We start from the raw sequence: 12,985 nt of genomic DNA, 5'->3' as shown, positions 1-12,985 counted from the left end.
AGTTTTTCTTTCGATTTCCTTAGGAATATTGCGAATGGTATGACTTAAAACAATGTTTAAAAAAGAATACACATCGACACAATAAGATGATAATCTGATACCTAGGAAATATATTCAATTGTTTTTAATTTGTTCTCACGCTACCAAAACAGTACTTTTTTTTTTATTCCAGCCTTTTAATATAAGCATTTCACACTATTGTCTGTTCTAGGATGATACAATTCTAGTTCATGTATATGCTAGCTTTGGAAATACAGTAGAGTTTCGCTTATCCGACATAAACAGGCAGTCAGAACGCTGGATAATATGGATGTGTTAAGAAAAGACCTATTAAAAGTAAAACTTATGATATAATTTTACATATTACGCATCTAATAATAATGTTTTATAACAAATAACTGCACTGCACTGAATCAGGGACGTATCCAGCGTGAGAGCCTGAGGGCTGTCACTCTCCGAAACTCAAGCACTTTTTAATAAACTTTTTTTTTTTTTTTTTTTTTTTTACCCTTTTTAGGTTCTTTTATATCAGTTTACTAGTAGTCAGTGTCCAAACTTTGGGCAATGTGCTGTTGTCTTGTTATAATTCTAAGAACATACCATAATGCCATTATACCAGGTGGAATTAAAGAACAGTTTTAAATAGGATTAACATTTCTTTTCCGTTCTGTTTTTAACTTTAATATATTAGAACGATACACTCAATGTCTTCTTGCTATTTTTGTTATGCGATATACGTAGCAGACAGTTTTCTTTAGTTACATTTTTCTCGAAAATATGTTTAATTTTGTTTGTGCTATAATGCAGTTTACAAAGTGAATGTAAAGTAAATGCGGTTTATAAATGAAAAGTAGGAAAAAGTTTAAGAGGAGTACAGAACTGTTGCATTATTATTATTATTATTATTATTATTATTATTATTATTATTATTATTATTATTATTATTATTATTATTATTATTATTATTATTATTATTATTGATATTGATATTTTTAAAACATTAGAATTACGTGCTTACGAGGACGTAATTCTACGTAATTAGAATCATACGTGTTGGGCCCACTCCGAATAGAAAACCTGGATACGTGTCTGCACTGAATGATAGACGTATGAGTCAAGGTGTAGAGGGCGCGCTAGGCGATAGACTCCAGGGCATGAAAAATAGATTAAGACCACAACTTGCAGTTCTTCTTGCCGATTGGTGCTATTTCCAATGATATATTGGATTATACGGTATGTGGAAAAAGGATGGTCGGATAAGCGAGACCATGGTGTATTGGTGTTTCACGCACCTAAACCTGTAAAATGTTTGTATAAACAATTATCTTTCACTCCCTAGCTAAATTTGTGGGTATGATCACACACCTTGCCTCATAAAGTATAGTCTTATAAAGAAAAAATATTTTTTTTAGGTAAAACCTAAAGAAAAGCCAACTTCAATATATATATATATATATATATATATATATATATATATATATATATATATATTAATAATAATGGCAAACTAGTCCATTTCATCACGATAAATCACTTTTGGTACTAAGATGTCTTTTTCTGTCCGTATATATCCTTCACACTTTGTTGGAGACAAAATTGTTCTTTCCCCAAGAAAACAGGATGAGAGAAGCTATACAACAGCATGAACAGAAAACAATAGCTATTAACAATAGTTCTCTAATCCTGGATAAATACGTCATTACAGCAAAATATCAGTAAGTTGTCCTTATTATATTGCTTCCGTTCTTATTAACATGAAAATTATAATGTTTTGTAAAAAAAAAAAAAAAAAAAGGGATGGGATTCGATGTGGTGTCAAAATAATGAAATAACTGCAAGTCCGCCACTGAGGTTACGTGGTGTTGGCTCTTTCTTTTAAAAGACATAATCTTCATAACCATGGTCCGTATCGCTTCGCACCTTAAGATAAGAGTTTTTCTGTTTAATTCTATATTTTCGTACGACATCTTAGTTACAGAAGCTAATTTATATTTTGCAGGCAATCTACACACTAGATTTTAACCAATAAATGCAACATTTTAGTCCACTATCCTTGATTCTTGATCCAACTCCTCGACTCCCCTACTGAATTCCCTCCGCAATCATGCTCTGCTACTGAAAAATCCCTAGAAATCATCGTTGCCAGTATACACAAAACCGAGCATAATTTTGTTTTTTGCTTATATTTTTATTATTTTATTATATTTTTTGGAAATATCTCCTTAGATGGATTGCTTTCTATTATCTCCACATACTAATAACTGAATTTTACCTATAAACGTAAGGAAAATGGAATAAATACGAAAAATCTTCAGTTACAGTATACGCGCAATTTTTTTTGCGCATGGGAGTACATATTTCGAACTTCCTGTAGTGGGACGAATTTTGTCCTAGCCAATACGGTTTCTCGCATTTAATAATATTACAACATGTAAATAAACGTAACAAACTAACACTTTGTACCAAAAAATCACGAAACACAATGGCTCATCATAGGATTAATCTCGTGAAATCGGATTTTAACCTCTGACAATCCTTTATAATCAAAATTATTACTATTTCTCTTCTTAAAATGTAGTTTTATACTGATATCGCACTTTTCTTCTAACTTACCAAAAAGTACTTTCTTGCAGCTATCCTCTATTCATTCGAGGCCCACGGTGGCTCAGAGGTAGAGCATTCATCTCTGGTGCATGGGGTCCCTGGTTTGATCCCAGCTCGCGCCAAGCGAACTTTGTGGTGGACAAACACCGTAGGCGTGGGTTTCCAGGGGTTCTTCCGTTTTCTCGTGCTTTCTTCATTACACCAGTTCATTCATTTTTCATCATCACCGTCACCTTTAGCCTGGCCAGCATAAATGTGGGACGTAAAACTCAAAGATTTCATTTCATTTCATTTCTCTAATCATTCCGAGAGTAATACCCACGATTTTGAAGTATATTGTAATTTTAATACACTAACTACCATATGAATTGAATTCAGGTTTAAGCTTGGCTCCTCGTAAATCAAATATACCTTACACGTATCTTTATCTTTGGAGCCTTGTGGTGTGCAGATGCTGTAACATTTATGAAATATGATGCTAAACCTTACAGTTGGTTTGCGAAAAATCTTAATTATTTACGTTTCTGTTGTTGCAACAAAATTTTAGTCTATTTTGTCTTAAGATACCTTGGCCCCAAGGAAAGATTCATTTAATGATAGTCATTGCGTTAAACATATGTTTAGAGAGATAAAAATATAATAATTTATTTAAATAAACAAATAGATTAAGTGTATAATATATTTCATTTGCTATTGTTGATAACCATAGAGATATCATTTCGATTAAATATGACGTAAGCTTTGCCTTTTTCTCTCTATACATATATATGATTATCCACAAATTTACAAGTTCTATATACTGTATATATATTAGTTTACCTTAATCTACAAACGATATTTAATTTCATATATATCACTTGAATTAAATGTTTTCTTTTGACCAATATGATCAAAAAATAATCTATTTTATCAACTTCGTCTGCTAAAAGAAGAAATAAGTTCTTTCAAGTTTATACACTGTAGTAAAGAATAAGTTTATAACTCAAGCTATGATGAAAGATTATTACGAAATATTGGCAGTTTCTCCCTCTGCGACACATGCTGAAATAAAATCAGCGTACAAAAAGCTGGCACTAAAATACCATCCAGATAAGAACAAAACCTCGGAGGCTGAAGAAAGGTTTAAGGAAGTTGTTAAGGCTTATGAAGTCCTAAGTGATAAAAGCAAGAAAAGTATTTATGATCTACATCGTGCAATTACTATGCTGCAATTGGATCATAAAGTACTTCAGGAAACAGATGAAGAACTCAAATACACTAGTCTTCTTCTTACGGGAGATAAACGGAACTCCAACTCCATTTATGATGTGTTAAGGAAATATTACTCGTTGCCCTCTTTTGAAACAGGCTGTGGAGACGTTAATTTCTCAAAGGATAAGAAGCTAAGAAAGAAGGTCAAAGGAATTCAAGACCCCCCAATAGTGCATGACCTTTTTGTCGGTTTAGATGAAATCTTATTGGGCTGCATAAAGTGTATGAGAATTACACGAAAGAATCGTTTCCCAGATGGCAGTACCAAGAAGGAAACCAAAGTTCTTACCATTCTGGTGAAGCCTGGTTGTGAACCAGGAACCAAAATCACATTCCCAGAAGAAGGAAATCAACATGGTAATAAGATACCGGCTGATTTAGTGTTTATCGTCAGGGAAAAGCCACATCCTTATTTTAAACGAGTTGGAAACAACATTCTTTACACTGCAAAAATTACAGCGCCCAGAAAGGGGCTTAACTTAGTTACTCATGTGCCTAATCTGTTGGGAAATAAATATACATTAGTGGTTACGAAGGATCATATAAAATCAGGTGTTAAAATTCCCAGATATGGCCTGCCTTCCAAAAAATACCCATTCCTTATGGGAGATCTTATTGTAAGTTTTGAAGTAGAGGAAGAAAAACAGTCCAGTACAAAACCGAAGAAATAAAAGAATCAAATTACAACATGTCATTAATAGTTAGCAAAAATAATTGTGTAAGTTGAAATTTTAAAGAAAGAAAAGATACAAATAAGATTAAAATGTTTCATTAAGATAAAATTATACAATGAAATTTTATAATAGGAAACGTCTCTACAATAAGATTGTATAACGATTACTTAATTAGAGTTTTTGCTCTAAAATATTTGCTCAACTTTATTTTCAAAATGTAAAATTTCTACATGACTTTTGGAAACGATAACTTTTCAGATACTGTGGATCGTTGCTTCTACAAACGTCATGCTCAACTAATATAAATTAATATTTTACGCTGAGATTGGAGAAGTATTTTGTTTTTATCTTTTTGAAGTAAGGGACGCAATTTCGCTTAAATTTAATAGAGACGTCAAATAAATACGTGACAAAAATGTTAACAATATTTGTGATACACAATTCATTTCCGGTGAACACAATAGTGAACTTTCCTCCATCTCGAGCCGTTGACATATTGACTATCAGCAGATCACTTCAAAATACGCGTTCTACAGCAAACACGTTTCTTTTAACTCTCGTATATATACTAGCAACTATAAAGAAAATTGCTCATTTACGGTGCTGGGACAAGTATTAATATGCATATCATATGTACAAATTATTATTAAAAAGTTCAAAATGTTCAATATTATTTGCAGCCCGTCGTGGTCAACTAATTGAAAGATGCTTTCTTTACACTTGATCCATTCAACAAACTCCAGATAAAATGCGAACACCTGATCATCCTATCCTGCTAAAACAGTGGTTCTCATCCTAATTCTTATCACAACCCCCATTTTATCTCATTCTCTGCCAGCAACCCCCTTATAATTTCTGGTTTGTAATTAGCTTGTGTGAGATTTTTAATATACCTATTGCGGAGATCTCACGATATCCATCTATTTCTATAATTGTAGAATCCATTTCTTGTAAATAGTAGATACAGTTATTTCCCAAAAGGCGAATGGATTAAAAGCACACTTGGTCAGTTTATTCATATTACAAATATCGAATCCGATCCGTCCTATTCTATCAAAATGGATGCCGTTTGAAAAATTTAAAACTTCATAACTCCCATAATTGTGGGTCATATAATGAAATAATAAAGTGATTTCTAATTTTGGTTAAAAAAAAAATTGAACAGTTGTTAAGAACGTTACTGAGTATTTTAATTTTCGAGAGGCCGCCACTTTAAATTACCTCATATTGTGAATTTGGTACATTGTTGTGTATGTGTTCAGTATCACCTAAAACTGTTAAAAGCAAACTTTTTTCAATTCCATGGTAAGCATTAACACAAAAACAAGAAATCTATTATCAGTTGAAAATAACTTGACAATGTATGTCACGAAGATTGAGCCGGGCATTGCCGCGTGAAATCACACCATGCTCAGGTATCTCACTCGCTTTCAACTTTTGTTGCATTTGCATTTTTCTGGTATTTCAATATCCAGTTCTCATTAGTTTCATATATCGTGCCTCTTTCATTTAAATTGATTTTAAACAACTTTGCGCCTGTTAAACATGTTTAGTAGACCTATTTTTTGTTGTTCTTACCAGTATGCATAAAAAATAATATGCCTATCAGAACAAAATTCAAAATAATATTTTAAAATATTTTTCGGTATTAGATTCTAATTATATTTATCACTTCCGCTTATCTTCGGGACCCCAATGAAACCCTCTCGCAACCCGCGATCCCCAGATTGAGAAACTAAACAATAGAATTGTATCAAGTAATTTGAATACTGGAAGAGAAATTAAATTCCATCAATCAATGAACTATTTTATCAATGTAATTCGATTCAAAGCTACTTCCTAATGAAATACAAGGGCGCTGTTCATCTTGTTATTGTGTATAAAATTATGTCCACGTAATTAGTAGTTTAATTGATTGATTGAGGCTTGATGGGGACGTCAGTATCGAGAATATTCGTCCCCGTCACAATCAAGACGACTGCCGTAAATAACATTTAAAAAGACAAACATTTTAAAATATAACAAAAGTACTGCTACAAAAGAGAAGTAAAAATGTGAAAGAAGAAATAAATATTAAATATATGAGAATAACACATAAAAATAATAAATATGTGAGAATAACAATAACTATTACTATATAACAATAGCAGTAAATAGTAAAGATAGAACAATAGATAGTGAAGAAACAATAGAAAAGCATAATAAAAGATAAAAGTGCAGCAACAATAAACATATGAGCAAAACACTTTAAAAGAACTTAGAGAACGTGATCAGTGTTACAAGTATAAACAAAAGAGAGGACACGCTCAACAATAACAATATCATTGTCTATTGCACGATCAACTGTAAGTGACAGTTCGTAATGCTCTCTGAATTTGTAGTACTCAGAACATTTGACAAGAATGTGCCGAATACTCAGTGGCACAATACAGACTAAAAGGAAAAGGTTATTTTAAGTAAATTATGATTGGAAATGCAGTGCAATGAAGAATGTGGGAAGAAGCAGAGGCAACTTGATAAAACTCACAAAGACAATATTGTCAACCTAAAATCATATAACCTGGAGTTCAAGGAATGGTTCTATGCATTAAAAACAAGTCCTTCAAGCTAAGTCACTGCTTGTACAAGCTAAGCTTTGAGAGTCCACTATTCGGTATCCTGTTAAATCTAAGTTCGTTCAGGCTATGTATCTGAATTGGTAGAAGAAAATATAGTGAAACCGCTTAGCACAAAGTAACCTTGACTTTATTTGATGCTTAAAAAAAGAAAATAAATCCAATTTGCGATGATAATAGAGATTAGGTTTGCCAGAGTTAGCATTCTGAATATTAGCATAAACATTCGTCATTATCGGAGCTTAATTTCCACAAAACGAGAAGCTTCCACGCAATACGATTCACTTTTTTTCTGACTTTTTCTTTTAACCATTAACTTGGTTATGTATCCAACACCATAGATATTCTTTTTGGACTTTTGTACGTATATGTGCATTTGGCAACATCTAGAGGTTATTATTCGAGAAGAAACTGCCATATTCTTATTCAGCCGATGCTGTCATTCTTATTAATGGTGGGCACAAAAACAGTTTTTTTCGGTTTACGTTTTTAGGAAAAGCGAAACCGGTTCTTTGAAAATTTCCAAAAAATGGTTTTCACCAAAACCGATTTTCACCGAAATAGGTTTTGATTTTCTTCAAAATCGGTTCCAGTTTCTTTCAAAGTTGGTTCTATTTCTCACCAGAATAGTGTTCCGTTGTTATCCGGAAATCGATTGTTTCCACAGAAATAATTTTGTGTTTTCTAAAGGTTTTCTCCGAAACCAGTTTCGGTAAAACCGGAACCGGTTTTGAAGAAAACCAAACCGGTTTGAAGAAAACCTAATCCTATTTCGGTGAATAATGTAAATATGATAGGGAGAGAGAAGGAAAGCCTATCCTGAATATACTTTAACTTAGCAGTCCATTATTATTTAATGTACTTTCTCATCCATAAAAACAATTCTCTTTCAATATGTAACTTCCAATATATTTTTTTTTCGCTTCGAAAAATTATTTTTCCTTTAGATTTCAATTTAAATCATCATCGGATGCAGATCGTAATGCAAATCGCCACCTTCCAAAATATACTGTAATGTAATGCGGCGCAGGTATGAAATAGCGGGGCATTACATCAGAAATGTACGAACAAACATGTTCGTGATAGTTATTGTTGGTAACTATATTTGATTACTACTCTTACAAATGACGCTGGAGAAGTTGTTTATCTTACAAGATATACAATCAAGTTCGGGATATTATTATAAGAGAAGTGAAGCGCTGTACAGTATTTGTTAATTTCTGGTGAGTTGTGAATTGCATAACACACAATGTTTTCTTTGAAAGTAATAAAGAGAAAAAATGTTTTGTTTACAAATGTTGATGTCTACTAATTCTACCTTCACAAACTAAAATGTAATTTATAATTTTTACTATTTCGGCTTGAAATGTCTTAGTATAGAAGAGATTTTATTTTCGAACTTTTATAAGACTGTATTCTATTTGTAGCAGATGCAGATTCTGACATTGGAGACAATGAAAATCACGAGAATTAATTGTTCAACGCAACAGCGAAGTCTGTATTTGAAGAAAATAATACAGTAGAAAGAAACATTGTGAAAATATCACAACTCTTAGGCAGAAGCAGAACACATGATAAATATAGAACCTCTACAAGCATTCTAAAAGCAACTCGATGGGCAGCAACTACCGACTGTCGTTTTCTTTTCTTTTTTAGAAATTTCCTTTCACACAGTTCGAGACGATGGAGAACGAAATATAGAAATTTTCGGTCATAATGATCGTGGTCTTCTTCTTCTGCGTAAGAAAGAAAACTAAGCCTGTCAAAGACAGACAAGATAGCGATATGAAGCTAGATGTGTCGATCACTTACCAGCCTTCAGTTCTAAAGGGCATTATAGTTAACACAGCAAAGGACAAAATGTGTGATTTGTAAGAAGTACAATATGAGGGTATCTCTTATTTTAAAAAAAATATGCTATTTGCGGATTTCCATGATAACAAATTTAATTATTTTCCAAGAGCGAAAATACAAAAGTAATCGACAACTTGAAGCAGCAGGAATATTCGTTTATTTGAAATGAACATAATTTGTATTTAGTATCAGTGACATTTGTATATATTTAGAATTAGTGTAATTACATGATACATATTTACACAACTTTATATAAACTCTTCTTGACAGGGGACACGATGCTCAGTGGTACAGCCTCTTACCTCTACTGCGTGGAGTTCCTGGTTCGAACTCCGGCCAGGTAAGATTTTAGTGAACAACATCGTGTCCGTTGGTTTTCTCGGGTGTACTGCCATTTCATCCCACGCTCTCATTCCACCAATTCTTTCATCATTATTTACTTGGCTTAATCATTCCTCTTCCTTAACCCAACGGACCCAATCATGTGGTTTTCAACGAAAAGATTTCATTTCATTTTTATGTTCACAATATATAATATAAGATCCAATACGTCGCAGTCCTGTCGAAATAAACAACTAATCTAAAATGTTCACTGATGTAATGCTTATTCCTTATTTGCCACAAAATTGTATGCAATATTTTTTGAGCTATACGTATTATTAATAGTTGAATGTTAAGACCGTTCATCAATTTCATGGTTCATCGATTTACGTGCTAACTGTTACCTCCATTTTCTCTTACCTCAACTTCTGTGATATTCCTCAAAACACATTTTCTTCACATACTTTTAATGTATTTTCTTTTTACTTTTGCTTACAATTCCTGTGCTAAATACAATTAATGTACTTAATACTTTTGTATTTCGAATTATTACACTCGCTTACCCTCCTGCTTTACATGCTTCAGTTCCTTTCAGTGCAATGCAATGAGGAAAAATTTTACACGTCTTCTTCAAATTTGTAAGTATAGACTGAAAAACAAAATGGACACTCGACCAAAATTAAGATAAACTTTTCCTTCCATTAGCCTCACCTGTCAATTCATCACTCTGTGCATTGTCTCATCATACTTCCACAAGTATGTCCTGTAAATATACTAACAAGGGGAAAGCAGAGTTTGGTAAATAAACTTTGGAACCATCTTTCGCGAGGTAGTAGTGCACATCTAAATTTTTATTATTACAATCTATAAGAGCGCAATAGCCAGAAATAGCGGAGGACAAGCGTCTTAAAGTTCCCAACTCACCGCATATATGATACGACGCGGCAACAACTGCCAACGTGGCAGAATGCGGACCATCTACGGTTCACGTGCAAAGGTTCCCTGTTTCAATTCCCACCCAAGTGAACTTTCCTTTGCTTTTCGTTTTAACCAATAAAGTAGTAAATTGTAACTACAAGTAAAATATTAATTTACCATATATTTATAATGCATAAAACAATAGAAAGATTCAAATCAGTTGTAAGATCTTTCAATGTCCCATGTTAACTAGGGCTTGCAACAAAATATAACTTATTCCGTAAATATATTATTATCACGAGTTATATTATGGTTACCACAGTCATTATGTAAGAAATGTTCTTGACGCTTCTGTCTATATCTGCGGAAAGTTTGCGAATTTCAAGGAGGATAAGAGAGACATCACTTTTGCTAATACTGGATGTTCGTTATAACCAGAGGCGTTATTTCAGACTTTGTTTGATGGGGTGGGGCAGACAAGAGCACTACCGACATAAGACTTTGATGTTTTGTACTAGTATATTAATAGACAATCGATTATAGTATATGTATTTGTCAAACTCTTTGGGGGCAATTGGCCCCTCATGTTTCCACTAAATGACGTACCTGGCTACCTGCCATAGTTTCTCATACTATTGTCGTCCGAAGTACAATCTATTTCCTCTTGCAAAAGTCCGGTTAATCCGCTCGCTGTCTGTGGTTGCCGTCGGACACTTGTCACTGCCCACAAAATAACATACTTGGCCAATGCAGCCGGTATGAAATTGCACGCTGAAATACACGTCAGTTCGTAACGATATATTGGAAATGATGTTTGGTATCCAAGGCACATGCAAACATCTTACGTCGTTCTTGCTGCTTCCGATGTCCAACTGAAAAGTTTCACGGACTGTCATCCTACTGTATCACCAACTATCATTTCCAATGTTCAGTAATATGATAAAACATGCGTGGTATGTTTCAAAATTGTCCAGCGACAGACCAATATTTATGAATATAAGTGTAGTGTGTTTCGCCATGGAGCTTTTGAAAAGAGCTTGTGTTTGGAAGAAGTCTTCATTTACTTGTTGTGTTTATTGTTGAATTGCCTTTTGTTTTTCTGTTTTTTTTTTCGACCAATATCATTCTGGTTCCTGTACACCTCCTTTGAGTAAATTTTAATAACAATGACAAGAAAATAAATTTGTCACAGTCACTTGTATTGTTAGTACCTATCGTCTTGTGGGACAGCCCACGTACATTCCAGAGCATTTTATTCACTTGTAATTGTGCATTTCTTTTGTGATAGGTATACCTTTGGATAGTGTACGCTGAAGAACTGAACATCGTCAACTGAACTTGTTCCTGCGTATGGCGTTGAAATGTGACTTGTGATCTCAACGTGCTCAGGAGCTTCTGAGGACGGCATCCACAGTTTTTGGTAAAGTGGCTTTCACACCATTGCATTCAAATATGCCCACAGCAGATTTCATGCTGCGCACCGACGGAGAGCACTCTGCCCACTAGACCACGTGGTAGTCTACTACTCATTCATTTCAGGAAAAATGTAACTACTCATTCATTTCAGGAATAGCGTACATTTTGTCGATCATTACTAATAAAGAGGACATGGAAAAGCGAGTTTCCAAAACAATATTAACCGTTGTTTTGACGAATGATCAACAAATGCTGAGTTAAAATTTTACGTGTAGTTACAAATGGTTACTTTATTGGTTAAAGCAAAAAACAAAAAGAGTTGATTCGAACAGTAATCGAATCCAGGACGTGAGTCATAGATGCTCCTCACTCAGCCATGCCGGCACTTGGTAATTTTACACCTCGTATCATATATCCGGCGAGCCCGAAACTTTAGGATGCATTTTCTCCGCTATTTCTGGCTATGGCGCTCCTCCTGTTTGTAATTTTAACACCTTAACTATGCTTTCACACTAGATCCTGTGAGCGGCTCACGAGAGCTGCAGGTGCTAGCTCTACATTGAATTAAATGTACACCTTCACACGCGCGCTTCTGTGCAAGTGAGCCGCTACTTTAAGCTGCTATGAAGATCACTCCGCCAGTAGCCGGCTCGAGCGGGCTGCTGGCGGGGAAGAAAATAACACGCAGTCTTATGGGAGCCCTTCACACGTGAGCGTGAAGTCTGTTACAATGAAGAAAATTGTGTATATATTTGATACTGAAACTTTTCTCATTTTGGTGTTACTCTGACGTAATGCACAATTTATACTATTATACAGTTCGTTAAATTAAGATATAGGCGTCCTGAAGTAATTGAACAATTTTTTCATCTTTGTTAGTTTAGGAAAGAGACTGTTACAACGATAACCTGTATTTATGGTGTACATTTCATTTAACAAGTAGGGCAAAATTGCTTTAACATATGCACTTGCAATACAATAGAAAAAGAAGAAGAAATAATGTAATGTCATGATTAATCTTATTTTGTAGGTGTTACATTTTCAGTCGATAGATATCAATATTTGTTGATTCGATGTTAAGGAATAGTACGGTTACTATCTCAACAGTTCCGTTGCCAGACTTGTTTATGTATGCTTGCAAGAGACGCCATGTTATTACGCAGAAGTGCACGGGCGTTAATCCCACCGAGGTAACCGAGACGTGGCTCCCCAATATTTATTGAACGGTTTTCGTACCCCTCAATATTTGAAGCATCTGAAGGTAATAGTATACATGAGAACCCCCTGTCTTCCGTGCGCGAGGATACTTCATATTATATATTTATACGTTAC

General features: G+C 34.0%; 1 protein-coding gene and 1 pseudogene across 1 annotated transcript in view; one reads left to right on the top strand and one right to left on the bottom strand.

The window, feature by feature from the left end:
- LOC145665793 (ras-like protein family member 12) overlaps positions 1–12,985 on the bottom strand; it is a 493,554-nt gene that overhangs the window by 202,095 nt on the left and 278,474 nt on the right. The gene's annotated exons all lie outside the window — the stretch shown is intronic.
- Positions 3,330–4,618, top strand: LOC145665791 (dnaJ homolog subfamily B member 1 pseudogene; annotated as a pseudogene).

This window comes from Thermobia domestica, chromosome 12 (genome assembly GCF_964235325.1).
Source record: "Thermobia domestica chromosome 12, izTheDome1.hap1.1, whole genome shotgun sequence".
In the NCBI taxonomy this organism is placed as follows: domain Eukaryota; kingdom Metazoa; phylum Arthropoda; class Insecta; order Zygentoma; family Lepismatidae; genus Thermobia; species Thermobia domestica.
Note: the sequence above shows the minus strand (reverse complement) of the source record. Positions and strands in the feature narration are given on the sequence as shown.